This window comes from Coffea eugenioides, chromosome 4 (assembly GCF_003713205.1).
Source record: "Coffea eugenioides isolate CCC68of chromosome 4, Ceug_1.0, whole genome shotgun sequence".
Lineage (NCBI taxonomy): Eukaryota > Viridiplantae > Streptophyta > Magnoliopsida > Gentianales > Rubiaceae > Coffea > Coffea eugenioides.
The window spans coordinates 8267987-8273876 of record NC_040038.1 but is presented as its reverse complement, the minus strand read 5'-3'; positions in this window follow the sequence as shown (position 1 = coordinate 8273876).

The following is a 5890-nucleotide window of genomic DNA, read 5'->3' as shown; positions in this document are numbered from 1 at the left end:
TGGTGAACCAATTCGTCAGTTGTCCCCTTGACTAGATAGAAGGCTTAGCCACGCCGCATAATTAAATCACCACACGAAATAATGGATTGCAAAAGCATGGCGGTTTTTACTAGAAAGTAAGAAATAAAAGATGTTTTTCCCGTTGGAAAATATTGTCGAACACCTGGCATGTGTCAGAGGCCTGTCAAAAGGAAGACAAAGAAAGAGAAAAAACTGAAGCTAATCTAAAAACTAAAAGCCGCCAGAAGGATTGCCCCCTTTTTCTCCTGTACGTCTCTACTTATATCCGCAAAAAGGAAGTTGACTAAGGCTATATGGTCTCTGGTCCCACCGCCATTGTGAAGCAAGCCAAAGATTCACAAGGAACAAACTTCTCCTCGTATGTTCAAAAGCCCAATTGAAGAAAAGCCTTTGCTTCTTTGTGGGCCCCCCAATTGGCACAAGTCTGCCGAATTCCTTCTTAGCTTTTAAGACTTTGTACGTTCCCTCCTTTTGGTAAATTCCTGCTTCAATCCTGAAATTGATTCCAAATACCAAATATGAGTAAATATCAGCAATTAGCACAATATTTGTCAGGGATAGAAGGGAAAATTAATAATAAAATCACTCACAAATTATACCCTATCATTGGGTTTAAAATGGAATCGAGTTATATGGGTTTGGGACCAATCTTATCCATATATGTTTTGGGACTAATTTGGGCGGGATCACTTTGGGATGGGTTTAGATTGATCCCACCCAATACCCAAATCTATTTTCTACATGTTTTTTTCCTTTAATTTATTTTTTATTTTTTATATAATTTTAATATTTTTGATTTATTAAATTTCTTTTAGTTTTATTAAATAAACATGCAAGTGCTTTATACTCAGGATTATCACCAAAAATTGAATTAACAAATAAAGGAAAAGATAGATATACAATCATGACTATAAAAATTGTTAAAGATAATTTTTGAATCTAAGACTCCGTTTGGATTGGCTATTTTTTCAAAAAATAAGTTTTTCAAATACAATGTTACAGTAATAAAGAATAACTCAAAAAACATCCCATCCATATTAGTATATCAAATAGTTCAAAAAAATTTATAGTAAAAATTTTTCATATACACACTACAATAAAATATTTCAAAAACACCCCCCAAAAATAATTAATCCAAACGAAGCCCTTGCTATTTGAGCCCAATGGGTACCCCAGCATTTTGCAAAATTTTCCATCAATTAATGGGTACAATTGGGATTTGTCCCATTTTAAACCCAATATCAAATTCTAATACCCATCCCGCCCAAAGTCTCAATGGGCATGGGTAACCCATTGAGACTTGGGACAAATTGCCACCTCTAACTAGTCTGGTCTTCTTGTTTAAATTTCACTTCATCTAAATCTAGATCGGCAGATTGAATGACCAGACTCAAGATATTATCAGCTCAAGTCAAGACGTTATTAGCTTGTCTATCTAGTCACGTTAGAAACCAAATTTTATTAGTGTTAAATCTGTCTTCCAATAATCCTGTTATGATTTTTTATCCTAAGCATAACATATTTTGCTACATGTTCGATAACAAATCGGAAACTAATATGCGAATGCAAACATAAACCAGAATTAACTTGTAAATAAAAGCTACTCATCTCAAATTTTTAATTTCATGCTACTCTTCGAACTCCCATAATCTATCTTTCCACTTCCTATCACCCATCTGTGATTATATTTCCAATTCAATCTTTTTCGGATCGTTTATGGGTCCCAATCAAATAATTAAAAGAATTGACGATAAGAAAAGTAAAAGAATATCATTAGTTAGCCTATCGAGTTTGTTTAATCATAAGAAAAGTAAAAGGTTCTTTTGCATCTTAAGCAGATCGCTTTTACCAACGTTGTTTGCAAATGAGATTTCATCTAAAAAGAACAAAAGAGATCTAAAATAGGATAAGACAAAGAAGAAAAAGGCAAGGTAGAGAAAGAGACTTCTAGTACATGTACCTGGATTCTTAACTTTTGAGTTTCCAAGACTTTTGTGCCGGACAAGCCATCCACTTTGGAATTGTTATTTTAATGTTTTAGTCCTTTAAATTTGTTAATTAAATTTTTGACCCCAAAATCTATTTTTTGTAGGGGTCAACCAAGAGCATCATGTATAATATATATATATATATATATATAATATTAAAATTTAAATGGGGTCATTTGACCCCACTTGGAACAACATGGCTCCGTCCTTGCCTATAACTTTAGTAAATCTTAATACTGCACATGTTTCTAGTATGCAAAGAAAGGCATAGGACCATGTGGGTTTTTTAGGGTTTATTGTGTAATTGACGAGACTCTATCATGTATCAAATGTTAATAAAACCAAAACATTCTGTTTTCTGCAAGTATATAAATCATTTATCAAATATAGGAGTATTAGGTGTCGATTCTACAGAAAAAATTGTCGATTATCGATGGTTTTCGGACTCCTTCATTTATTTAGACAATCACAAATGTAAGAGATTAAATCTACACTACAAATATGAAATAAAATAATAAAAATAACAACAGAAAACTCCTAGAATTATGAAATTCCTCACTACTCTTGCAAGTGAAATTATCGGTTAATTGAATATTTTTATCTTGGTTAGTTATAACATAATTTCCTAATGTATGTGAAACATATGCTCGTAGTGAATTAACTATACTTGTTGTTAAGCCATGCCTACTCTTATGGTTATGAAATTAACTATAATCTCATTGCTTCTATGAAATTACATGGAACAAGTCACTAAAGTCACAAAGGTACACCTCTACTCTCGTGAATATACCCCTAGATTCAGCACTTCCTTGAAGTAATGTCAAATTTTAATTCTCATTTTAAACTTAACACTTTAAGATTATCGCAATTAATGGTTAGTTAATTAAGATTAGATAAGCAAAAGTGATAAATAACTTGCTTGAAATAATATAATCAAATAACTAAATGAATATTACAAACAAAGTATAAAAAGTTCATCCATAACTCTAGGTATAAACTTTAGTTAAACATGAAAATAAAACCAAACTTGTATTATAGTCAAACATAGAATTAATACAAGAAACAAAGTGGTAGGAGAGAAGTCACCCTTGTTAGATGAGTTCCAAGCACCTCCATCTTCATCCTCTATCTCATCCAAATTTAGCCAGTACAAGAATGGATGGAAACTATACAACTCCATACTAGACTAATGAGTTAAACCAATGAACAAAGAAAAACTAGTGAAGATTACGTTTTTTGTTGTGACTCTAGCCTTCCAAAGTTATGAAAGATGTTTTCCAAGGCCTCTATTTATAGATGAATCAAGTTCTAATCAATCATGTTAAAGTTGTGCAACTTGTGTTTTAAAATCACCAAAAGATGCTTCTTCAATTTTCTAATGCAATAGACATAACTCTCTTTCTTGGATGTCTATTACACAAAGAATATATCTCGTTAAACCTTATTAGAAAAAAATTCAGTAGAAAAAACAACCCTAGTGAAGGAAAAACATTGAAGTATGCAATGTCTTGGGAAATAAATTTGCTAAATTATTGCTAGAATATTGGATCTATTGTACATCAATTTCATCATTCTTTTGTAGATCATGAGTAAAGAAGAATAAGGTGATATATGTTTCGTCCTATCTCCTTTAATATGTTCTCCTTTTAATTAGACTATGCAAGTCACATTATCTTCACATAATATAATCGAAGGATTTTCTCTTTCATAAGATAACCCACTATTTTTCCAAATATAATGGGTCATTGATTTTAACCAAACATATTCTAGACTAGTCTCATGAATTGCTATTATCTTAGCATGATTCGAAGAAATGGAAACTATTGATTGCATTGTAGATCACCATGAAATAACTGTATTGCCACAAGTAAATAGATATCCAGTTTGAGATTTTAATTTATATGGGTCAAATAAATTCTCAACATCAACATAACCAAGCAATTCATATCGAGATTTATTTGAATAAAATAGACCAAGATAAATTGTTCATTGGAGATAGCAAAAAAATATATTTTATACCATTCCAATATTGTCTTGTAGGAGATAAACTAAATCTTGCTAATAAATTCACTGAAAATGGTATATCTTATATTTTACAATTAGCAATATACATTAGTGCACCAATTACATTGATATATGGTACTTCAGGATCAAAACCCTTTTCATCTTCCTCTTTTGGTCTAAAGAGATCCTTAACCGGATCAAGAAACCTGACGACTACTAGAGTATTCAATGGATGTGTTTTATCCATATAAAACTGCTTTAATATATTGTGTATAAGTGGTTTGGTAGACAAAAATCTCACCATTCAAATGTTCAATTTGTAAATCAATATAAAATTTAGGGAAAATTGTTCAAATGTCCCTCACATTTTGTAAAATAATTTTTTATGTCCTTTACTTTTAAAAGTGTACTTTTATGTCCCTTATAAATTCACATTGATTAATTTTGATCCCTACCTAGGGTTCCGACTAGTTTTTTACCGAAATTCATCACGTGTCTTGCATGTGATTATTTTTTAGGGGGCAAAATTTTCAAATCAAAATTTATATAATCCATCTATAGTCCCTTACATTTTACAAAATGAATTGTTTCGTCTCTCAATTTTACAAAATATATTTTTTTATCCCTCACATTTCATAAAATGAATTTTTTTATCCCTCATTGACCATAGCATGTGTATGAATAGTTTTTTTTAATCCATATATATAACTATTTGATTCCACCTGGACAGTACAATTAACATATAATATATCTCTATTTGATTTCATTTAAACAGACTAATTGTAGTTATACATATACCATTCAATAGATATATGCATGAGTTTAAATCTAACAATTTTTTTAAACCCATATATAGATATAATATTTATTTGATTTCACCATGTAAATCTATTCAATATTTGTAACCTTTTCTATTTTGGTAATAATTCATTTATTGAGTTGTGTGATAAGGTCATCTAATTAATTGGTCCTAACTCGAATTCTATAATCATGTTAACAGATTGCAGTTTAAATTTGAAGTTTTTACTCACCACTTTTAAGACCAACAGTTGAATTTTTTGCCTTGTGATTATCTTAAAATTTGAAAGTGTAAATCATTTACTTCTTTTTGACAAACTTTTCCTTTGTTTATTTTTTCTGTCCAAATTTAACTCGATATAAATACTTGATATTGTTTAGGATTAAATGTCTTTTTGTTTCAATTTTCCAATAAAAGAAAATAAACATGAGTGAAAAATTAACAATTTTTTTAAAATCTATATATATATATCTATTTTAATTTCACCTGAACAGTACGTTTAGGTGAAATCAAATAGAGATATATTACATGCTATTCATATTATTCATGTGAAATTAAATAAATATATATAAGTTTAAAAAAAGTTATTCGTACACATGATCAATGAGGGATGAAAAAAATTATTTGTAAAATATGAGGGATGAAAAAATTCATTTTGTAAAATGTGAGGAACGAAACTGACAAGTGTGGGGTATACATATATCAATTAACTCATCCACAATCAAGTTTTATATTTACAAAATCCTAAATACCCCACACACGATGTTTCGCAAGTATACGAATTGTTTATTGAGCATAGGGGTATTAGGTGTCGATCCTATAGGGAAGATCGCTAATTACCGATGGTTTTCAAACTCCGTTATTATTTAGGCTGTCACAAGTACAAAAAATTATATCTACACTGTAAAAGTAACAAAAATACAATAAAAAACTTCTAGAGGTATGGAATTGCTTATTATTCTTGCAAATTAAGTTATCGGTTAAGTGAATGCTATTATCTTGACTAATTATGACGTAATTTCCTTATGTATGTGAAACCTATTCTCCTAGTGAATCAACTATACTTACAACTAAACCA